Source organism: Myotis daubentonii, chromosome 16, assembly GCF_963259705.1.
Source record: "Myotis daubentonii chromosome 16, mMyoDau2.1, whole genome shotgun sequence".
In the NCBI taxonomy this organism is placed as follows: Eukaryota; Metazoa; Chordata; class Mammalia; order Chiroptera; family Vespertilionidae; genus Myotis; species Myotis daubentonii.
Genome location: NC_081855.1, coordinates 12,143,397 through 12,168,471, shown reverse-complemented (window position 1 = coordinate 12,168,471; position 25,075 = coordinate 12,143,397). Strand labels below are relative to the sequence as shown.

Genomic DNA, 25,075 nt, shown 5'->3' with positions numbered 1-25,075 from the left:
CACAGAATAATTTCATTCTTATTACAAAGTTTAAAAAAAAATAGGAAGATACTTCCATATATGTGCCTATCTCTTTACAGGGCACAGAAAAAGCTGAGCAAAGATACATACCAAATTGGCAACCTCAATTGGATTAGGAAGGTGGGACTGTAGGCAGAGTGGGGAAGATGAATACTTTTCACAAATAAACCTTTATATTATTTTACATGTTATACTGAACACAATTACGTAATTTATAATTTGGAAAAGCAAAAATAAAAGAGAGCGAGAAGGACTCAGCTTAGATGCTGCCTCTTCCAGGAAGCCTCTCAGGTGTTTCAGGCTCTCTCTGCCTCCCCTGCTCTCCCTGCCTCTATTACTGTAACTTCTGCAATGAATTGCAGGAATTTGCCTGCCTTCCGGCTCCTACTGACGGGGAGCTCCTTAGGGTCAGGATCTACGTCTTATTCGTATCCATATCTCTGGCACCCAGCACTTGTCTGGCACATAATAGGTGCCCAATAGATGGATGCTGAATGGATGTGCTGTAGATTGAACTGTTTCTCCTCCCGAAATTCATACGTTGAAGCCCTAAACCCTAACACAAAAGTTTGGAGCTAAAAAAAAAGTTTGGAGCTAAGGCTTTTGGGCATTAACTAAGTTTATATGAGAGCATGTGGGTGGGGCCCTCATGAGGGGATTAGTGCCCTTATAAAGAAGAGATGCCAGAGCTTGCTCCCACCTCTCTCTCTCTCTCTCTCTCTCTCTCTCTCTCTCTCCCTGCCATAGGAGAATGCGGCAAGGAGGTGACCGTCTGCCAGCCAGGAAGACAGCCCTCATCAGCAACTGATCATACTGGCACCTGATCTTAGACTTCCAGTCTCCAGAACTATGAGAAAATAATAATTTCTATTGTTTAAGCCACCCAGCCTATGATATTCTAGTGTGGCAGCCTTGCTAGCTAAGCTAGGACGGGTGGCAAAGGCCTGCTCCCACCTGAGCTAAGACTCTTCAGTTTAACGTTAGATCCAACCTCTGCGCCTCGGCCAGCAGCCTCAGCTGAGGGGCTGCACCCACAGAGAGCGACAGGCCGTTTCTCTCAGCTGTGCAGGCGCTTTCTTGATGCTGCGGTTTTCTGGTTGAGGCAGAGCCTGGGTCTCGGGGCCTCCCTCTGGGACTGCCCTGCATGGAGAAATCCGCAGTAGGCATGCTCTCCTCCACGACTAGCAGGAGGAAAAGGGAAAGCATTTATCCCTTTGCTCTGAAATGTCAATTGTTTGAGAGATTTAAACTTATTAACCTTGGTCCTCTGGGCAGAATCTCAGGACTGGGTGGCCCTTCGGTTCATGATGTTCAGGCCCTCCTCCGAGCCTGACTCCCTCGGTACTTCTGTTTCCAGTAGTGAAAGTCTAAATAAAGAAAATGCATACTGTTTTAAAGAAGAAATGTCCAATTGTTTCCACATAGAAAGTGTTTTAAAGCCTAGTTGAGAAATCAGTCCACTCTCAAGATATTTTTAGTCTCCTAAGAATGTTTCAAATCGCTGATTTAGTAAGCCCAGGCTCTTAAAAATGCATGTTTTTTAAACTCCACAATGGGACATTGTGTGAGCTCCCTGCCATTTGAGCCTGGCTGTTCAGTCTGAAGTCTGCCTTGGTTTCCGAGGGGCTGTCCTCAGCCTTTCTGGGCATCCAACACCCCCTAACTCAATTCTGATGAGAGGGCACGTTCCTAGCATAGCACAGGGGCAGGGGACAGCAGTGGCCTGGGAGAGGACAGAGAGCTACTGTTCATAGTAGTCGGGGCCCAAAGGCTCCTGGGCTCCTGAGTTAGCATCCTCACTTTGCAGAAGAAATGAGAATCCGGGAAGGGGAGGAGTTGGCCCGAGGCTCACACTGCCCACGTGGTTCCCCCTTCTGCAGCCACCCACGCAGGAAGTGGACAGCGTTTCTCCCTCTCGATTTGGTGTGGCTTCTAATCCAGGCACCTTCCTTGGTACAACTAGGTTTGTTCATGATATAGGATTGGTCTGCTTAACACACAATGAATACTTTCGGAGTTGGTAAGCAGGTAGTGTCACCAGTATTTACAAATCTGAAGTGCATTACATTAATAGAAATATCTCAATTGTGATCTTCTAGGGCTATTTAAATATATATCTTAATATATATTTATAAATATACTATTTAACCAATAATTGATATGCACAGCAGAGGGAATACTCCCAATAGTGTCAGACGGTAGCAGCACAAATCGCTACCCAAGGGGCTGGGTATCACCAGATGGGACAAGGTAATCTCCTTTTCTTGAACCCCTCAGCATTGCAAGGTTGTGCGGGTACCATGAGGGAATGTCCCTGTGGGGTCCAGGGAGATAGACAAAGCCTGGTTTTAAAAGGACATCAGACTTCATGATTCCTAGCTCTCTGGGGGAGACTGTCAGGGAAGTATATAATCTGACTTAAAGAAATTTCAGCAAAAAAGTTACGAATGAGACTCATCCCCTGCCCAGTATGCCTTCCCCAGTCTTTCCCTGACTTGGCCCCTTCACCATCAGAACAACCCACAAACCAAGAGAACAGCGAAGGCTTGGTGGTTGGTCTTCCGTGCCTCTTCCAACAACCATTGTTAGGTCAGTGGCTTTCACAGTGGGATTCCAAGACCAGCAGCACCTGGAAGTTTCCAGAAATGTGGATTCAATATCCACCTCAGTCCCAGTGAATCAACAGCTCTGAGAAGGGGCCCTGTGGTGCGTGTCTTAGCTATGGGGTGCAGGACGTGGCTTGTCTAAGGTCACGTGGCTTGTCTAAGGTCACGTGGCTTGTGGGTGGCTGCCCCTCTCATCCTTTTTAACATAAAAAGGGCCAGTCACACTGGCTTTTAGTTGTTTAAGGAACTGTGTGAATATGTGCGAAAGAGCTGGCATATGGCACTTGCAAATGTTTGTTGTTACTAATTTCTTGTCTTCATTCTATCTGGGGAGCCTCAGAGGAAGCAGTAGCTTAGAGGACATTCGGGCCATCAGAGAGCCAGAGAGCAGGAGAGCTGGCCGAGATGCCAGCCCACAGCCCAGCTGCCCTCTGAACTGCAGGGAGCAGCCACAGCTGGCCTTGAGGGTGTCATAATTTCTGTTCGTCTTCGCTCCCTCCATTCTCACCTTATCTTCCCAGGCCCCTGCCCACCTCCACTTCTCCTTTCCCCTGGGACTTTATTCTAGAACCTCCAAGAAAACACACAAAAATACCCACCTAACACTACTCCTTGCAGAACACGGTTCTGGATACGTCTCTTTAACGGAACACAAGGAAGAAAGGACTCCAAAACTCACATGTGAAACAGTTCTTTCCCTGTCGAAAATGCACGACTGAAATGCCTCACACGGGAGGCCTCACACCAGCCCAGCCTGGGCCCTGGGCTCTGGGCAGGTTGGGGAGGAGAGCACAGGGCTTGGGATGTTCAGGATCCCTGGCCTGGCCTGCTGCGCTGGGTAGGGACCAGGTGCAGATGACTTACACAGCAGCTCGGGCTGCGCTCTGCTCTCAGGAAGATGGGGCTCTTGAGTCTTTTCCCTGAAAGTTATTACCTAGGTTTCTGAGCTGCTCGTCTAGCCCCAGGCTGTGCCTGACTCCCTGGCACTGGGACTTCATTCATGTGCTCCCTCCCCGCCACAGCCCCCCCAACCCCTCCCTATCCCCACGTTCAATGGACTTTGAATCCACTCCTTGCACAGCTGCCATAGTTCACCAATGGAAGCAGTTTCCTTCAGTCTGAGTAGAATGTCAGTGGCCTATGCAGGCTGCCCTGAAAGGCTCCATGGCGGCCTTTCCCCACAATAACAGGCCCATTTACTTCCACTTGTTTCACTCCCTTTAAATTTCCCTCCTCCTCTGCCTAGTACACTTCGCCAAGCACAGACTTACTAGTTAGGTTGCACAGTCTCCTCTTGGATAATTTTGTTTAACTCAAGATTGGACGCAAAAATCCCCGCTCTGCAAAGGATTTGACGTTAAAAACAGCCCAGCTGGGCTCCAGACTGGAATTTCACATAAATGAAATAGAACATAACAAAGGAGCAGAATGAGGCAGGATTGTCCAATGGCTCTGTAAATCTCTAGTCCCCTTTGCTGTTCATTTCCAAGGACCAGAGCATTCTGATTTATGTCATATTTTGCCCAAGGACTTTTCATCGGATAAACCAAATTCTTCCACAGAGGCCTTGTGAATTGACCCCTACCTCCCCGCCCCCACATCCAGCCCCACCCTGAAATCCTCCTCCTCTCCCCTGAGCTCTGTGCTGCTTCCAACAGGTGGCGCCAGCCTGCTGGCTTTCCTAGGCCTTTCTGGCAAGGGGTGGGGGAGAGGCCCTGGCAGAACTGCTGAGTCTGGGCCAAGATTTCTTCTGGCATCTGGAATTCGTTAACGGCACTCCACAAATTTGAATCTCATCTCCTTAGAGGAGAGAGGAAGAGAGGGAGAGGGAGAGAGGGAGAGGGGGAGGAAGAGAAAGAGGGAGGGAGGGAGGGAGGGAGGGAGAGAGGGAGAGGGGGAGGAAGAGAAAGAGGGAGGGAGGGAGGGAGGGAGGGAGAGAGGGAGAGAGAGAGAGGGAGAGAGAGATTAGGGAGGGGGAGAGGGCAGAGAAAATGCAGCACAGTATGGCCGGGTTCCTGGGAAGGGTGTGCTTCTGCCCCTGCCAGGCCAATCCAGCCCCCTGCACATCCGCTCTGGGTGACAGGCCCAGCCTGGAGGAAGGAAGCAGGGAGCCAGCAGGGTCCAAACAAAGGATGGCAGGATGGATCCCTGAGCTCTAGGCCTGCCCATCTCTTCTCCCTGCATGCGTCCTTCCCAGGGGGACACAGGGGGAGCGGGGAGATTGCCACCTTCATCCTTCCTATGCAACGTTGTCCATGTACCCTTGCTTCGTCAGGTGACTGACTGGTAAAGCTAGAAGGGTCTAATTCCAGAAAATCTGTATTTCTATCCCCCCCCCCCTCCCTAATTTGTTTTTGTCTTTTCTTTTCTCTGGGCCTTCATGATGAAGTTTACTGATTTTCCTACCCAGTGCGTCGTGCTGGCAAACACAGCTAAGAGGTCCAGATAGTGCTCTGGGTGGGGAAGGAGGTTGGGGGGGGGGGGGGCGGGGGCGGGGAAGGACATGGAAGAAGATGGGGGACATGCCAGCTGGGCACCCCCTCTGGGCTACACCTCAGCGGTGGCGGCTCTCCAGTTTGGAGAGTGAGGTCTGGCTCTCCCTCCTTTTCCAGAGGCCAGAGGTACCTTTGTGGCTAAGGTGGAGAGGAGCTGGGCCAGCCTCTGTATAGCTCTGCCCACTGAGGGTTACCCGTGTTCTCAGGTGAGTGGCAGCCCCTAAATCTGATCATTTTATACCTTAATTGTGTTTCCATCTCAAGTCACTGTGCTGGCTGCCCTAGCGTGGACCAGTTCATCAGTCACTGTGCCTGGTGGCTGTGTTTCCTGGGACTATGACGAAGAAAGGGCTCCGAGCTCCAAGGCAGAGCCACCAGGCCAGGTTAGCTGACTTCTGGATCCTTCCTTGCCTTCCCTTCCCCAGGGAACTCCTTGAGGAAGGGTTATTAGTAGCAAGTCATGAGCTCCTGAATGGAGGCATACTGCAGCTAGTCCCACAAATGCCATGTTCTCCATTCCCCAGGGACACATTGCATAAATAGAAACTATATATATATATATATATATATATATATATATATATATATATATATATATATAAAAGGCTAATATGCTAAGTGTCCCTCCTACCATCTGACCAGTCACTATGATGCACACTGACCACCAGGGGGCAGATGCTCAATGCAGGAGCTGCCAAGCTGCAGTGACTTGGCAGTGGTGGTTCTCGGGTGATGCACCCTGAAACCAGAGAGGAGGGAGCCCAATTCCTTGTGGGGTCATGCAATTCCACCTTTGGCAGTGGGTTATGTTGTTGCTGGGGCACTGTTGGCCCGAATCTGGTTTACTGCACACTTGTGTTTGCGTTCCACACCCTGTACAACAGCAACTTTGCAGAGTGCCCTCTCGCACTCCGGGACCCCTCGGGGGATGTCAGAGAGTAGGTTTTGGCCTGATCCCCACATGCCAGACCAAGGGACCCCGCTCACTCTGCAGACACTGGGGAGGACCTTGGGGGGTTGGCTCCAGGTCATGTCCAGCCCATCTCATTCAGTCTCACCCCACCGGCCACCTTCTAATTAATTTCCTTTCAATGTGCATGAATCCATGCACTGGATCACTAGTTCTTAACAAGCTGCCAAGTCAGCTCAAGATTAGGGAGGTAGACATTGTGACTATGGAATGAAAATAACCTCCAAGTGGTCAGAATGGACTCCAAGAGGAACAGAGGACAGAAGAAAAGGATCCAGTGGTCATAGTGAATCCCAAGTTGAAATGAGGCAGTAGGATGAGGCAGCGCTGGAAAGGCACAGACACTAGGAAACCCTGCCAGAAGTACTTCAGCTGCATTCTGGACCTTCCCTCTGTTAATAGAAGATGCTAGGGCCTTGGTCTAAGAAACTTAGGGGAAATATGTATTACAAGTTATAAGCTCTTTAAGAGCAGAAATCATGTCTTCTACATCTTTTGCATCTCCCACTGGGCTTAAAAATTAATAATTCCACATACCCTTAAGATACAAAGTTTATAATATTTTCATACATGATAATTTCTCAATAAATTCTTATTGAAACAATGAATGAATAAATTAGAGACTGAAAAACAATTTTCAAGTCTGAAGAAATCAAAGTTAAGAGTCTGCCATATTAGTCATACAATGTAGGGTCTATTCTAGACTCTAGAGAGTCAAATCTCTGACTGTGTCTCCTCACTTCTTCTCTTCCTTTTCTTTCTAGGAATACACCTGTCCTTGGCTCATGTTACTTTCTCACTGATGAGGCTGAGTGAGGTGACAATGGCTGAGGTTTGGATAAAAGTGACTCCTAAGTTTGAATCCTCAGCCACAGACTGGCTCTGTGAACTTGACCCAGGGACTCACATGCATCATGCCTGCAGTGGGGCTAGGGAGTGGGCTCTCCTGGCACCGCTGTGGGGGCTAAAGGGACTGTGTGGGGGCAGAGCTTGGGAAAGCGGTGGGTAGACTGATGGTTCTGAGTGAACTGCAGGACCTAACCCTCCCTGCCCATTCAGAGCACATCTAAGTCCAACTGGTTAAAACCAATGGTGCACTGCTGGGCTGATAGGCAGACAATTAAAACAATCAAATGGAAACAGAAGCCACAGGCCTCTGTGTTTCCTGAAGCTGGGACTGCGGTCCAGGAGGGTCACTGGACAAGGCCAAGGCTCCTGGTGGTAGAGGCTTCAGTCAGCAGCAGAGTGACACCCCCAGAGCAAGAGGGCTGCTGCCAGGCCAGTGGCCTCTGTGACATTCCTGGCACCCTGGCATCGCCAGAGACGGGCCTCTCTTCCATGCAGATGACCCAGGATGCCTGGCTCCCTCGGTGAACATTAGGACCACATATCTTCAGAGGAAGAGCCAGCCACTCACTCTGAATAAAAAGTCTGAGGTGAAGAGACACAGAGCTACTGAGGAATTTCCTTGGGGTTTGAGTCATCACATTTTTAGCCCATTTTACTGTAGCGAAAAGAGGCATAGAGCCACGAAGTAATCGGCCCAAGTCCTACAGTCAGAAGCAACACTCGGCCACACACTCCGACCATCTGTTTCTCAGCCATGAACAGGCCCCGGTCGCACTCAGGAGGAGCTGGGGCCCAGGCTGGTTGGCGCGCTGGCTCAGAGAGCACAGTGATGACATGATGGGGCCCTTGAGCCACCAGGCGGGCTTCCTCTTGGGAAAGCACCTCTTTAGGGTCAGGGTGAGGCCGGGACAGGTGGACTCTCAGGGGCAGGTGGAAACCCAGAGCTCACCTCATCCCATTGCCTGAGTCTGGAGGAGCACCCTGCACCCTGGGGGACCATCCCCCGGGGCCCTCTTAATCCCAGTTTTCATGCTAAGATTAACCAAGGAGAGGCACCAACAGGACAGGGGACTATCTGGGTGCCCTGCTCTCTGTGGGGCTCCAGCAGCCCACCTCTGCAGGCCCACCTGCTCTTTATCCTGCTCCCAGGCACCCTGTGCCTGGCTACCTCTGCAGCAGCCCCCTGACTGGCTGCCTCCACTCAGTGCACACCCGTGCCACCCCGCCCAGCCCGGCTCCTCTCAGGCCTTCTCTCTACCCAAAGGGATGACTGCAAAGAGCTGGGAGCTCATCTCCCAGTTTCCCTCTGGCTGACAGCACAGCCTTTGGAGCCAGTGTCTGAGGTTCCGTCTCAATCTGCCTCTGTGTGATGTGGGACAGGTTGCTTCATGTCTCTGAGATTTGGTTTCCTCGTATGGAAAATGGGGATAATAAGTAGCATCAATCTCTTCAGGTTGTTTGTTGAACTACATGAGTTAATACAGGTAAATTGCTTAGTCAGTGGTTCTCAACCTTCCTAATGCCGCAACCTTTTAATACAGTTCCTCATGTTGTGGTGACCCCCAATGTCATTATTACAAATTGAACATAATTAAAACATAGTGATTAATCATAAAAACAATATGTAATTATATATGTGTTTTCCGATGGTTTTAGGCCACCCCTGTGAAAGGGTTGTTTGACTCCCAAAGGGGTTGTGACCCACAGGTTGAGAACCGCTGGCGTAGTTAGTGCTGGACATAGGGGAAGTGCTCAGTAATAGTAGCAATTACTGACATCTTCCTATGTTACCCCAACACTGGCTCTCCTCGGGGAGTCCTGTTCTGCAACAGGATGAGTTTTCCAGACCAATGGTTTCCAAAGGGCAGGATCATGTACCTCTCAGGTGGCTCAGTGACTCTCTGGGGACAAGGAGGGAGACTCTGTCTCAGAGTCTGCTAGGTGATCACCAAACCCATTGCCTTTTCCTCCCAGGCACAAGCTAGACTGCATTTCCCAGCCTCCCTTGCCGTTAGCTGGGGCCACATGACTGCATTTGGACCAGTGGAATCCGAACAGCCAAGATGCTGTGATGCTGCCTTTCCAGGTGTGTTCTTCACTGCCCACCCCCCACCCCTCTTCTGGGCAGTCATCTAGGTCTCCTCTCCTCTGTCTGCTGGTTGAATGAGGAAGACCCCAGGGCCCAGGAGGAGGGAATATCCATAAGATGGAAGGATCCTGAATCCTCCAACGAATGCAGGGAGCAGAGCCCCATCGATAACCCACGCTAGCTTCTGACGTGAGCAAGAAATAAACCAGTGTATCAAGCCACTGAAATTTGGAGGATTTTTTTGATTTGTTATAGTGATTAGCCTATAGTTGACTAAGTCAACTTCTATTAAAATTTGTTTTTAAAAAATATCTTTTAAAATGTTCTATCTTGGGTGCACATGTTTGTATATATAATACATGGATATAATAGAACATAGCTACAATTTAATGCTCAAACATTTTAGCAATAGGTGATCAACACATTTGGAAACCACAGCTCAGGACTATTGAGACCAACTCTCTTTCTTATTCAGGGCCGTTGCCCATCTTGGCACTTGGGAGACCCTTGCCCCTTCCCATCTCCCAGGCCACACTATTGTGCTCTATTTCCTTGCTGTGTCCTGCTGTCATCCTGGAGCAAGTCATCCAGAAAAGCAAAACAAAACAAACCAATCCCCCACAAAAACAACTCAGCATTTTTTGGTTTTGCTTTTTAAAAATGTTAGCAACCGATAAAAGCAGTCTGCACTAGGCGTTCGAGGGCCAGAGTTTTTTATTCCCAATATCTGACGTGGTCACAAAGATCAGGCATGTCGTCTCTGGGTCTCTGGGCCTTCATCTGCACAATGGAGTCACCAGACTGGATAATTTTGGAAGCACTTCTCAGCCCTAATATTTGATGAGCTTTGTATTCTGCTGTTTCATGTGGGTGTGTGGTTAATTTTGGAGCAAGCTCTAAAGGATGCTTTGAAAGTCATTGTGGTGGTGTGCTTACACCCTTTCCCACTCACCAAGAGAGGAGGGACTCGGCCAGGGGTGCCACTTGACAACCTGCTGCCTTCTGGGGATTGGCATCTGTACCGAAATTCCAAGGCAGCACTTTGAAACTGTTCATTTTCTTCTACTGGGAGAATCCACCGGCTCCTTGATACTCTAACTTCGTGTAACCATCTCCTCTTTCCAGTTCCTGGCCAGCACCCTGGTTTCTGTAAATAAAATCCTATGATGCTCCCAGTGCCCAAGTATCTGCTCCAAGGAAAAGCCCTATGACAGATGATTTTTCTCAGTCTCTGCGGGGCCAGAGCACTCCTGGCACAGTCACCCAGCATGTGATTGTGTGGTCGTTAGGGGGAAAGCCAAGGCAAGAGCAGCTGTCCCAGCTTTGGGTTTCTAATGCTTGACATTGGTCAGCAAGCATTATTCTAACATTTGTTGATAGAAATTTACACCTTCCGGAGTGCAGTGGGATGTAGATGTTCAGACTTTGTACTCGGCATTGTAAGAAAGGGGGCTCTGTTTATTATAATCATTGTATTAACTCTAGTAGCACCATTGGATTCTAGATTCTGAGTTCAATTCTACCTGAGAGTAAAAAACAACTTTGCTAATTCAGAACATTCAGAGTGCACTTAGCCCCACGGCAGAAATTTTCTCATGTTTTTTTTTTTTCTTTTCCTTAAATTCAAATCTAGGGTTCTCTCACCTTTCTTGTCTTTCCAGAAAAGTATCTGAGACCAGTCACCCATTATCTAACACGGACAGGGGGCAGTGGAGAGAGGCACTAGTCCGAGGGAATTTTAGTCTGCACTGGTACCCACTGATGTATCCTATATCTTTATCCTCATTGGCTTTCAAGTCTTGCAATGCCTACTGCATGTGCTTTGGTATCCTACCCCTCAGATCTCAGGTCTGCTGGCTCTCGGTCTTCTGCCTGCCCTCCTCTAAGCATGCAGCCTCCCCCCTGACCCCAGGAGTGGGCAGGACTCTATGAGGAACTCAGCTGCCTGGGCACCCCCTGCAGGCGGCTCTCCTTTTCTTTCCCATTGAGAATGGAAATATTCTCACCTAAAATGAGATTAGAAGGCTGCATGTCTACTGCCCACAAGGTTAGCTTCAAAGCATGGAGTGGTGGGGGATAAAAAAGCCCCCAATGGATTTGGAAATCCAACAACAGAGAGCACCCCCGATGCTCACCACCTGGGACTCTGTCAGGCAGCAAACTCACTTCTGAAGTCTATTCTCTCTGAGTGGGAATTCAGCTTTTGCCTTGAAAATTCATCCTCAACATATCAGTGAGATGCATTGTCTTTATAAGCTATTCGAGGTCCTGAGAATGGCCTTTATCTTAACTTAAATACTCCTTTCAAGAAATTGCCCCCCCCCCCCCTCCAAAGTGCTACATTCTGCAGGTGGAAAAAGGAGAATCTTGAACTTGGGCTCATTTCCTCATGAGATGAGCTTATAAGATGAACTTCCAGTGACCACAAATTGACCATATTCACAGTTTTCACAATTTACTTCAACACTGAATCATGATGGAGGGGATTTGTTGGCCTCATCTACGCTAATCAAGCAGGTGTGTGTGGGATGGCTGCAGGTGTCTGATTGTCCCAGCATGAATTTTCAAGAGAAGACAGGCCAAGTCTTCAAGTTCATTTCCCTCTCTCCCCTCTTTCAGTCTATCCATACAGATGATCCATATTCTGCACATTAGTGGTTTAGCCCAGAGTTTTCAACTTGAGCTCTACTGAGATTTTGGGGCCAGATAACTCTTTGTTGTGAGGACTGTCTTTACTTTGTAGGATGTTAGCAGCATCCTGGCTTTTCTACACATCGATGCTAGTAGCAACCCCCCCTTTACCTCCATCCCCAGCTATAACAACCAAAGTATTTCAGATATTGCCAATGTCGCCGGCAGGTGGACGGGGGTGGAAAATTGACCCTAGTTGAGAACCTCCGGTTTAGACAAATCACCAATGAAAATATTTGCTGTCACGCTCAGTAGTAATTTCTCTTACACATTGATTTTATTATCATCTGATAAAGGAATTTATTGCTAAATTAAAATAAAAGCATGTGCTTTTATTCTAAGCTGACATTTATTCTCATTTTAAGTCTTTTATTCCTCAGTATCTTAGAAATAGTGTGAACTGCTTTGCTACTGAAGCATAACTTAAAATGATGCCTCTCTGTTTTGATCTCTTCTTCACCTTTATTTTTTTATTTTTTTTAAATGTATTTTATTGATTTTTTACAGAGAGGAAGGGAGAGAGATAGAGAGTTAGAAACATCGATGAGAGAGAAACATCCATCAGCTGCCTCCTGCACATCTCCTACTGGGGATATGCCCGCAACCCAGGTACATGCCCTTGACCGGAATCGAACCTGGGACCTTTCAGTCCGCAGGCCGACGCTCTATCCACTGAGCCAAACCGGTTTTGGCCTCTTCTTCACCTTTAGTGACAAAATTAGTTTTTTTCTTGAAAAACATGACTGCACTTGTATAAAAAATTAATGGAGTTACCTGCAAGTGATTTAATAGAGACTCTTAACTGACAAGCCATTAAATATAGGAAAGGATCATTACAATGAAATTCAATTTTAAGATATAAGTTGCCATAATTCCTATTCATGTTTTTATTTTTGACATTATATTAGAAATTAGTGAATTTGCAGATTTATGAGCCACAGCATTTATAAATTATCAGTCTAAATTCCCATTGAGGCTGTGCTTACAGGTAACTATTGTTGTTATTCTAAGATGTACTCTGTTTCTATTATGTTTTTCTGAGTATATGTCACTGATTTCATTACTACTTTTATTTCACAGGGAATTGCTTTGGAACCCTTGATTCATTTGTGTTATGACACTATACCATGAGTCAATTGTTAACAATAACAAAAAAGAAACCTAAACATTGTAAGAAATAACCTCCAAATAATGAGAAATATTAATTGAGATAAACCATATCTTATCAAATGAAAGTTAGCTAAGATGAATAACCTAGTGCAGAATGTGTAATTTATACCCAGACTTAGGTTTAACAATTTATGTTGTAATAACTACTAGGAACATACTCCTCTTTAGATACCTACTAAGAAGGGTTCCCGATGGCTAATTGGGCTCAAATTTAAAAAACAGAGCCTAGCAGCCATTTCTATACAGGGGCCTCTCACACAAACTGCTTCAGTGCAGAGCTGTCTGCCTCTGCATGGAGTTGTCTACCTGAACTGTATTGCTATCATCTGAGACAGCCCTTATAAAGGAGTTCCTAGAATATTATTCCAACCAATAGGACTGAGACTTTCCCTATTCAATCAAAGCTGCATGGCTATATCCCGTCAGCTTCTCCAATGACCAATCAGAATGACTCCATTCTGACCAAGTGTGACAGTGCCTTTTGGACCATTCAAACTGTGAAGATTTGGAGTCCTCATTTGCATGAAGGTAAACCAATCAGAGACCAGGGGCAGGGACTGCTATCTATATAAGTCAGCTCCCCTCTGGTTCTGGGAGTGCACTCTTCCTTTCCAGGGAAGACTGCAGTTCCCCAGCTGGAAGTGAGACATTCTGCCTGAGGGAGGAACCTATTATGGTGGCTCCAGGAGTATTGAGTTTTCAATGCCTACTTGAAGGAAGGCTGAGCTACTGTCAGTAATGTGTATTTGGATGAGAATGGCAGAGCTCAAGAAAGACAGCACTTCATTCTCGTTGCTTCAGATTCTATGGGTTCTTCTGCAGGCAAGTCAGCTCCCTGTGGGCAGGCGCAGCTGCTTTGATTCCTGTGTATTTGTCACTGTCCCCAGCACAGGGCTCTGGCCCAAATCACACAAAGCTCTTGGCATGAAAGGGCGAGGCTGTGTGTTGTTGCCATTGCTGCTCTGGCTGCCATGTGACCGGAGAATCACCTTCACCAGAGGGTGAAGCCCAGAGTTGAAATGCAGACAGACAGGTCCACAATGCCCAACCCCTGTGGGGTTGGAGCTTCCAAGTGCATTCTTTTGACAAAGACTAGTGTTCTCAGGGCCAGGACAACTCAACAGTGGAAGCTGGCTCCAAGCATTGTCCCTGGCAACCACCCAGGGACAGGCTTTGGACCCCATGTCCTGCTCTCTGTGTTCTACCCAATGAGCAGCTCTCCCTCTTCCAGCTTCTAAGTGAGAGCCAGACTTGGGTGGGCATAGTCTACTCCTGTGAAAGGTCTCTGAGAACACACGTGGCTCCGTTTTCCTCAGTCCCTTTTGCTACCTGATCACACCTCCATGCCATTTCTCTTTGAGAGTGTGAGGGTCCATTTGCAGCGGGCTCCACATTGATGTTCCTTTGAATGACCCCTACAGTAAACCCCCTCTCCCATCAGAGGAGGCAGGATTGTAACTGATGGGTTTCCATCTTTACCACCAGTAAGTAGGTCTGGGCAACCAGGGCTGTGAAAAATTAGGTTAGGTTTATTTAAGAACTACTTTATATTACCGCCATTTTTGAATAATCTTACAGAAGGGAATAGAATGTTTGCTACAAGGATGGTTTAGCTGTAGTTCTGGGGGAAAGACTTGTTGGCAAATCTGGGTATTATAATTATTATTCTAACATTTGTTGCATGCTTACAATTGCCAGGCATAGTAGCATAGTAGGGTATAGTCTCACTTATTCCTCACAATCTTCCTGTCATCCCATTTAACAGTTGAGGAAACTGAGACCCGAGAGGTTGAGTTGCTTTCCCAAAGTCATGAGCTATGAAGATGAGATACCAGGCACTGCTCCTGGTTTTAGGAACTTGACAAAATGCTGAGGTCATGGTGTTCCTACTTAGAAAAATCAAGAGTGGATTATTTGACTTTGAATGACCTTTTTTTGCTCTAAGACTGATTTCCTATGTCATAATCTCTGAAAGTCACATCCTAAAAAATGTGAGGAGTGGCATCTTCTATTTGTGTTTCTTTCCTTCCCAATCCTCACCAGGGCTTCCTCCATCCCCCAAAGGGACCTGGAGGCATTGTGTAATTTACTAGTAGTTTTGCTTCTATTGGAAATCTACTTAGATCTTTCACTTACACTAAGGATAAATGCGTGTTAACAACTTAAAGTATTTCTTTTCCATCTAATGATGGAATGGCAGGCATCAGCCAGCAGGTAGCAAATCATTTGCAGGAGACATAAAGGTCCTAATATCACTGCAGTTCTAAAAGTCTGTTTTCCCAAAATTGTTCCCCTTTCCCCTTACCCGCAATTGGCATATGAGGAAATGAAGTCTCAGAGAGGGGCTTTCACCCTGACTGTCAGTAGTGTGCAGACCTGGGCCAGAATTCAGGTCTCAGGGCCCTCCACTGGGAAATCACATGGAGGCTGAGTCACATGAAGCCTACCACCCTGGAATATTCAGATTCCAGCACAGGGTGATACAGGGTGTTGGAACATTCCAAAGGAAACCAATGCAAGATGAGCAGAGAGACTGAGACCTGTTAACAACACACTCACAGTACACGAGTGAGGGTGCCTGGAAACTTCCCAGGAGTGGTGACTGCCCAGGGCAGAGGACACTGAAAGGAAATTTGGGCTCCCAGGGTCCCCTGGCTGGAAGGAAGTGCTGGCATTGCCTCTAGGCTGTGCTGCTTTGAGTTCTCCATGCTTCCAAAAAGAGTTGGCCCAAGGTGACTCAGATTTCCTGAGAATCCTCTTATCTCAGCCAGCACAGACAGCTGTGCCTTCTCCTGTCTGAGATGTCATCCATTCAGGGCCATTTCCTCCCTCAGCCAGATCGATGGGCCCTCATGCTCTGCAGGGCGGGTCCCAGGACCAGCCCCATGACGAAAGCTCTGATGACTGTCTCTAGGATTTCTGTTTGCTTCCTCTTCCCTGTCCTCCTCCCTGTACTCAGAGGAAGAGTTGACTCATTCTCTCCTTGACTTTCTTGCCTGCAAGAGGAACAACGCTGTTGCTATAGTGATCATTTTTCCAAAATTAAATCAGGTCAAGAGGCCTGGATGGAGAGAGAGTGCTTATAAAAAACGAGGACCATGTGCTTTGCATTGGCCTGTGAATGTGGTCTCTGGATATGGCTTGCCCAAAGGAAGGCGGTGTAGGGTGGGTGCATGCAACACTCAGCTCTCTCTGACCTGAGTGTCCAATGTTCTACCCAGACAGACGATGACTGCACACCTGTTGGGGTCCATCCCCAGCAGGTCCAGGTGTTCCCAAAGGTGTGGACGGAGTCGGCGAAGAAGGAATGACACAGAGGCAGCATTCAGTCGATCATCATAGCCAGGTTCTCTCTTTATTGTCCTGTTACATCTGTATTTATACCAGTTGATTTTAATCCTATCCATTCTATTCCAAAGGTTAGGGCGTTTCTTATCTCCATTCCAAGGTTACTCTATTGTTCTATTAAGCTACAAGGAAGTAACTGAAGGAGACTATCCTAAGTAAAGATTTTGTAGCTTAAGCGTGATTGTTCATAGTTAAAGTGATTAACTACCCGCCTGGCACTTAGTTAAGGGGTTTTACGGATTTATTCCCTTCCTTAGTCCTGTTAATCCCTAACTCCAGGGAAAAAATCCTCACCTGGGGAAACAACCTTTCTCAGGGAGGTGGTCCTGTTTAAAAAGCATAGCGCTAAGAAGGGGGGCAAACATATTAAGAACAGTATGCCATATACCCCAGGTCAATTGAAACATATGCTGTGCAGATGTTTCTTCCCTGAAGCGACTGTGTCAAGCAGCAAGGATGGACCGGCTTCCGGCACACACTCGCTCCAAGACCGCCTGGGAAGGGACTGGCAGGTAGATGAGAATCTCAGTTGATGTTTCTTGCTTGTGGCCATGGAGATCATGAAGCTGTACTGCAGCAGGCAGCACAATATGCCATTAGACTGTATTAACAGAAAGTTTTCTGCAAATATAACCCTGAGGGCTAGTCCTCTAAGTTGATCTTTAGCCTTAGAGTTTCAAGGAATCTCTAAGATCTTTTTATTTTAGAATGGAGGAAATAGTCTCAGAAAAGTTAAGTGATTGACCCCAACACCTTATAATATTAGTGACGTTGCTAGACTCAAATTAGTGAATTGTTCCCAACTCCCAGTCCAGTACTTTCCCAAGCAGATAAGCCCTCCTTCCACAGAGTGGCAGTTTTTATTTTCGAAATAGCTCCCTTTCCAACTAATGAGCTGGTAGAAGATGTCAGTCTCAATCTGACACAGTCAAGTCAGGCCAGGTCAATTCCAGAGCCCAGACCATCTGATTTAAAAGCAGACATTTTCCGTGAATGGTCAACTGGTACACAAGATATGCCCGACATCAAATCATCAGACAAATGAGAATCAGAGCCAGAAAGAGCTATCACCTCACACCTGTTAGAATGGTTATTATTCAAAAAACAAAGATAACAAGTGTTAGAAACACTGTGGAGAAAAGGGAACCCTGTGCACTGTTGGTGGGAATGTAAATAGGTGCACACATCATGGAAAGCAGCATGGAGGTTCCTCAAAAAATTAAAAATAGGAACTACTATATGATCCAGCAATTCCACTCCAGGTGTTTCTCCAAAGAAAACAAAAACACTAACTTATAGCCCTGCTGGTGTTGCTCAGTGGTTGAGCATTGACCCATGAACCAGAAGGTAACAATTTGATTCCCTCTCAGAGTACATGCCTGGATTACGGGCTCCATCCATGATGGAGGACATGCAAGAGGCAGCCGATCCAAGGATTCTCTCTCATCATTGATGTTTCTCTCTCTGTCTCCCTCTCCCTTCCTCTCTGAAATCAATATATTAAAAAAATACTATCCAGGACACTCTCCCTCATTTGCCAGAGACACTGACAAGGGAGCTGGAAGGAGGCATATGTGGACTTTATCACCACTAGCTTCCTGGACCCAGAGTCCAGTGCCCAAGTGCCCAAGTGCCCAGGGCTTTACAGTCTGGCTTGGAGGCAGGCACTTAAATAGATTAGGACTCAAGCAACGACTATCATGCAAGCTTTAATCCTACATATGGTTCTGCAGCCACACAGGGGAGACATCAATTTAGAGCAGAAGGAGGAAGGCACACAGGCAGGGCGCTGTTCGCTGGGTTCTGGAGCCCATCGTCTCGGCGGGCGGAGAAGGCTTGAGAGTCCCAGCAGCAGCATCTTGAGAGCCACGAGGTTTCTGGGATGCCAAGGGCTCAGGTGGGACTCTGGTGCTTGGAGACCAGCCACCAAAAAAGGGTGCCTGGGCCAGTGTGTCAGGGGCAGGAGCGTGGCCTGCTGCACGGCCTTGGACAAGTCTGCTCACATAGAAGGATGTGCAGGGCTCTCAGCGACACAAACAAGGCACCCTGTTCAACGTCTTTGAAGCAAAGGAAATCCTCTTTCTGTTTCAGAAAACATCTACTTTCTTTCTGGCCAAGGGGAGAGAGGGACGTGGAGTTTGGCTTTTAAAAAAGCCAGAATCTGCTAAGGAGTTTAGGATTTCATCCCGCGGGCTGCGGAGAGCAGTGGCAGGATCATTGTTCCTTATATAACATTTATATAACCCTGACTATGAGTCTAATAGATGTTCAGTGTAGAAAACTTGCAGGAAAAATTACTTTAGGAAAAGAACTCTGGAGGTGCTCCGAAGGCAGCACAGAGCTGACTACGTATTCACTGCAGACATATGTGTGGTTTGACTGCCTTCTGGCCGCCAAGCTCTAAGTCCTGTGGACTCAGCAGTGAACAAAACCAATGCAAATTCCCACCCGCATGGGAGCTTACCTTCCAGATGCAACACAGGCAGTAAACAAAATGGGTAAGTAGATAGCGGGCTGCATGGTGAGGAGGGGGATGGAGGAAAAGGCAGCAAGAACATGGTGAAGGGTGCAGTGCCACTTAGGCAGGTGTGGTCTGCCAGGGAAGCCTTGTTGGTGAGGTGACAAGGTGGCATTCAAATGTAGAACTGTGGGAGGTAAGGTAGTGAAACATGTAGATTCATGGAGGAAGAAGCAGCAGGTGCAGACGGATGTGTCTGAGGTGTGACTATCAGGAACAGTGAGAGGCCGAGGCCAGAGGGCGGAGGAGGAGGCTGAGCAGCATACAGATCAGAGGTCAGACAGACAGCGTGAGCTGGATGGGGGCCTTGAGCAACCAAGCTTGCATGAGATGGGGATCCACAGCAGGGTTTATACATAGGCACATGGACAGAGATTTTATGGTCCATATAATTCACCCATTTAAATTGGACCATTCAGTGGTTTTTAGTACATTCAGAGTCACCACCTTGCAATGTTTGCATGCCCTTAACTGTTAGCTATCACTCCTCATTCTTCCCTCCCTCGAGCCCTTGGAAACCATCAACTAGGTTCTGTCTCTATGGATTTGTCTGTTCTGACCATATCATATAAATGTAACATACAATACGGGAATTTTTGAGATTGGCTTTCTTTCACTTAGTGTATTTTGAGCCCCATCTATGTTGAAGCACATATCCACACGTCAGCCATTTTTATTGCTGAATAATATTCCGTTCTGTGAATGCACCATGTTTTGCATATCTGTTTGTCCGTTGATGGACGCCAGCTCTTTTCCACAGCGGGGATGAACAGAGGAGGGTCAGGACCGAATTTTAATGGGACCTCTCAGGCCACTGTGTGAACGGCTGAAGGTGCACAGGATGACACCTGGAGCTGGTGGGGCTGCTGAGGTGCACTTGGTGACGGGCTTGGGTTGGGGGCATGGGGGAAGTGGTAAGGAGTGGGGGTGAGAGAACCCAGGTCCCTTCTGTGTTCCCTTCTCCATCTCCACTCACTAGGTGACCTCGCTCAGAGTCATGGTTTACATATCTTCTATGCACTAAGACTCCCAACTTCAAATCTACAGCCAGAATCCTGCCAGCTGCCCACTTGACATCTCTTCACATTAGCTCTTGAGGCCTCTCACACTCAGTTCTCTGAACTTCAAAACCAACCCCTGCCCCAAACCTGCTCTCCCTGCATCCTTTTCTACTTCAATTGATTGTACATTTCCAGTTACTCAGGTCGAAAACCTTGAAGTCACCTTTGCTGCCTATCTTTTGCTCCCCCCATAGCCACTCCGTCAGGAAAACCTGTGGAGTCTGCCTTCTGGAGGTATCTAAAATGAGGTCACTATCATCTCTTGCTTGAACTACTGCCATCATTAACATATCTTCTTGCTTCCATTCTTCTCAAGAGACTAGAACAGTGATGGCGAACCTATGACACGCGTGTCTGAGGTGACACGAGAACTCATTTTTTTGGTTGATTTTTCTTTGTTAAATGGCATTTAAATATATAAAATAAATATCAAAAATATAAGTCTTTGCTTTACTATGGTTGCAAATATCAAAAAATTTTTATATGTGACACAGCACCAGAGTTAAGTTAGGGTTTTTCAAAATGCTGACAGGCCAAGCTCAAAAGGTTTGCCATCACTGGACTAGAGGGATCCTTTTAAAATACAAGGCAGATTCCGTCACCCCTCCACTTAACACAGGCAACAGTTCCCCACTTCAGTGAAGAAAAGGTCCAAGTCCACACACTGGCCTCGAGGGTCTTATGGGATCTGGCCTCAGGTTCCCTGGCCCTGGCTCCGGGGTGGGGGTGTGGCCTCAGGAGGGATCCTGTTATCTCTTACCCCTTTCTCTCTCTGCTCCAGCCACCTCCTTGCTATTTCTTGAACTTTATAGGAACTTCCCTACCTGAGGGCCTTTGCACCAGCTGTTTCCTACCCCTGCGATGCTTTCCCCTGACCTCCCTATGGCTATTTCCTCCCCTCCTTAAAACCTTTGTTTAAATGTCTGCTTACCATGAAGCATGCTATGGCCTTCCATTTAACACCTGGGCACTCCCTTACCTTGCTCTACATTTTTCTTTCTCCTGGAACTTGACAATCCCTTTAATGCCCAATATAATTTACTTGTTATGTTTGTATTTTACTTACTATTTCCTCCCAATAGAATATAAGCCTCGGGGGACAGTAGTCTTAGTCTGTTTTGTTCACGCAAATAGAACAATGCCTGGCACATAATAGTAACTCATGAAATAGATTTTGAATGAATCAATAAATTTATCATGTGGATGTTTATATAAATGCCACCACGCAATATATTAGTTATTTAATTCATTTAATCAACATATATTGATTAAACACACTTTCAACCCCAGGCACTGGATTAAACCCCGAAATGCCATTTGCTTCACTGCCTGTGACAAGGGATCTGGCTGTGATATTAACTCTATCAGAATTGAAAGGCTTGGCTTCAAAAATGACTGACTCACCAGAATTTCAGGAGTCAACTCTTCAATCAGATAGAGAGCAAACCCCTCACCCAAACTTAAGGTCCCTGAATAGACTGACTAAGTCCTGTTCTCTCTGCTCCTGCCACACTCTCTCATTCCAGTCCCTGGGACACACATGCTCCCTCCTGTCCCTGGGACTCCCTCCTGCCATCTGCTTGGCATTTCCCTCTTGATGCCACAAAGGTTGCTCATGGGAAAGAAGTTCAAAATCAAACTCACCATCCTTCTCTGCAAGAGACTCTGTTAAAAGAATGAAAAGACAAATCATAAACTGGGTGAGAACATTTGCAAAAGACCTATCGGATAACTGAGTTCTCTCCAAAATACACAAAGAACTCCTAAAATGAACAAGAAGAAAACAAACAAGCCAATAAAAACTGTCCAAAATATCTGAACAGACACTTCACCAAAGACAATATAAAGATGTTCAACATCATATATCACCAGGGAATAGGAAGTTAAATCAACAACGAGATATCATTACACACCTATTTTAAAAGTTAAACCTAAAACAGGAACAATGGCAAATGCTGGTGGGGATGTGAAGGAATAGGAACACCCATTCATTGCTGGTGGAAGGCAAAATGGTGCAGCCACTTTGGAAGACAGCTTGATGGTTTCTTACACTACAAATCACTCTCTTACCATATGATTTGTGCTGCTTGGTATTTATCCAAATGAGGTTGAAACTTATGTCACACAAAATCCTTCATATTAAATGTTCACAGAAGGTTTATTCATAACTAGAGGCCTGATGCACGAAATTCGTGCAAGGGGCTTGGCCCCCACCGCCACAACGGCTGCCTCTCCTCAGCCTTCGTGGCACCGTGGCTTAGTCCAGAATGTCACCCCGAAGGTCATCTGGTCTGACTAGCATATTACGTTTTTATTATTATAGATTGCTAAAACTTGGAAGCAGCCAATATATCCTTCAGTAGGTGGATGGGGTATATCTAAGCAATGGAATATTATTCATTTAATAAAAACAAGTAAGCTATCAAGCCACAAAAAGACATGGAGGAATGTTAAGTGCATATTGCTCAGTGGAAAGGCTACAGATTATATGCTTCCAGATCTATGACATTCTGAAAAAGCGAAAACTAGGGAAGCAGCAATGAGATCAGTGGTTGCCAGGAGTTTCGGTGGATAGAGGGGATGAATAGATGAAGCACAGGGGGCTTAGGACAGCAAAGCTATCTGTTTGGTTCTGCAATGATGGATCCATGACATTACTCATTTGTCAAAGCCCATAGAACTATACAACACAAAGAGTGAATTCCAATGTAAATTATGGACCTCAGTTAATAATAATGTTTTAATACTGATTCATCAGTTGTGACAAAAGCACCACACTAATGCAAGGTGTTAACAACAGGAAGCTGAGGGAGAGGGCATGTGGAGGCACTGTACTTTCTTCCCAGTTTTCCTAAAAACTAAAACTGCTGCAAAAATAGTATATTAATTAAAACAACAACAAAAACTCACCAACTCACTTAAAGCCAGCTCACCTTTCAGTTTGCCCCATCAATGGTTCCAGCCAGCATCCAATTATACAAGCCAGAAATCCAGAAGTTGACCTTGATACCTTCTCACTCTCAATTCTGCATCTAATGAATGAGAATGATCGCCACTTTGACCTCCTGAAAAACTCTGAATTCAATCTCTATTCTTCCTCCTCCTCCACCACCCAGTTCATCAGCCCTCACAAGCACTACCAGGACAGCCTCCTCAGTGCTCCACACCTTCCATCGTGACCTTTTCATTCTTTCCCATGTTGTGTCTACCACGAATTAAAATACAAATGTGAGTGGGTCACTCCCTGCTTAAAACCGTAGGCTCCCAGGATGAAGAGAGCATTTCTTCATGTGGCTTCTCCTCACTTGCCAGCTTTCCTGGGCTCATCCCTGCACACACCCATGTGTATCTGAGGGACATTCTTTGTTACTACTAACCTTTGTACATTCTGTTCCTTGTCCTGGAATGGTTCCTTCTCCTGTCTCTTCACTGGATGCCTTCTACTCAATCCTTTAAATTTCAGTTGAATTATCACTTCTCTGCAATTATCACATATCTGAAGTCTCCTCTGACCCCTCCCCCCCACCACCATTAGGTCCAATCTACAACTCATGCTCCATGCTACCTGAACTGTATGTTTATTTGGGATTGATTGATACCACTCTGCAGGCTGTACAAACTCTAAGTGAGGATAGGTCATAGCTCCACGAGGGTGGAATTCAGTGTGTTTTGCTGACCATTGCTTCTCACGCTTGGACACAATGCTCAAAAAATATTTGTTGATGAGTGAATAAATAAACAAGCAAAAACATCACTGATGACTTTGAAGGTGGTGAATATCAATCATAAAAGCCTTCACCAGTGGCCAGCATCTTTGCCCTTGGTTTAAAGCAAATGCAAAGAGGTAGTTGCATGAGTGGAAGTTGTTTTTTTCTTTTCTGTAAGCTCACCAACTCAGCTGCAAGTCCTCACTCCATTTGTGATCTCATCTAGGGAGGGAGCATTGGATTTAAGCGCATTTGGCTGTTGAAGAATTCTGATTGCAAAATAGGGTGACTTCATGCTCTTCTTTTTCCCCCTTAGAATAATCACAGTTCTTTTTACACTAGGGTATCCTGGTGAGGAGTTCCCTGAAGGGACAGAAAAACAGTATTTAAGAGACATCCAGTTTTAGAACCATAAAAGGACCATTGTAATAGGGGTTTTGCATGCCCATTTTTTAAATCAGTTTTCTTTGTGTCTGTCACAGAATGTCACATCACCAGGCATTAGGGTCTACAGTATGAGTGAAGTTATTTATTATCACCTTCTGGGGTTCAGAGATTCACCCACCTCTTTCTCTTCTGAAATCTCATTTTACATAGCATTTTGGAATCCTACAATCTCATCTCCATGAGCTTTCAGATGTAGTTGGAACTCAGCTGGCAAATCTACTTGCTCTCATTTCCATTTATTTATTCATCCAACAAGTAGCCAGAGCCCGTAAGATATCAGGCAATGAATTTGCCACAGTGATTTCTTTGGCTTTCAGTGACTTACTCTTCCCACCTGGAGTGTTAGCTCCAGGAAGGTATGAATCTCTGCCCATTTTACTCACTGATATATCTCAAGTGCCTAGAATCATGCTTTGCACTCAATAAATACTTGTTGACTGAATGCTAAAATGCAGTCTAGACACCTCCCGATGTTTTGCCTGCCTACCATTCAGCATCCATTTCCCCATTTGGGGGGATGAGAACCCTGTTCTTCCATGGAGAAAAAAATCCTTATCTCACTCTCAGACTCCATGGGCTGGGTGGAGGCTAACCCTACCCCAAGATCCAAGCCACTCAGACTTGAATTCAGGTATTTTTTGGAATTCCTGGGAAAAGACTCTCTCCCCCAGGAGCCTTGAAACTGAAAGTTTGTAAGTCTGCCACTTCTGGGGTCACCATGAGGGACAGCCTGGGAGTGGGACCCAGACAGAGGAAAGCAGAGCTTGGAGGAACTGAGAAAAATTGAGTTCTGATGGCATTGCTTTTCCGCTCAGCCGTGTGCACCTGTGTCAGTTTTCTAGAGCTGTTGTAGCCAAGCACACACACTGGGTGGTTTAAAATCCAGTGATTTTGGATTAGGAACCACTCTAGTGACCGGATTTCAACTTGGTCACCTCTGTAAATCAGGTCACATACACAGGCACTGAGGGTTCAGACTTCAACATCATTTTAGGAGACCCAATTCAGCCCATACCCATACCTCTTGTGGCTGAGACCTTACATGCTTAATGTTTCCATTTCATAAAGCAAATCCTATATTTTGTAGAAAGCTTTCCAAATAA

At 46.4% G+C, this 25,075-nt stretch overlaps 1 long non-coding RNA gene across 2 annotated transcripts; it reads right to left on the bottom strand.

Annotated features, from left to right (window-relative positions):
* Window positions 1-799: 799 nt before the first annotated feature.
* Window positions 800-23,024, bottom strand: LOC132217985 (uncharacterized). Of its 2 annotated transcripts, none has more exons than XR_009449069.1 (4): window positions 22,752-23,024; window positions 21,359-21,483; window positions 20,750-20,837; window positions 800-1,388 (listed from the first exon to the last, which is right to left on the bottom strand). It is a non-coding gene; the product is annotated as an uncharacterized LOC132217985 (long non-coding RNA). The 2 variants fall into 2 exon arrangements; XR_009449068.1 differs by lacking the exon at window positions 800-1,388 and adding an exon at window positions 17,939-18,400.
* Window positions 23,025-25,075: the final 2,051 nt, after the last annotated feature.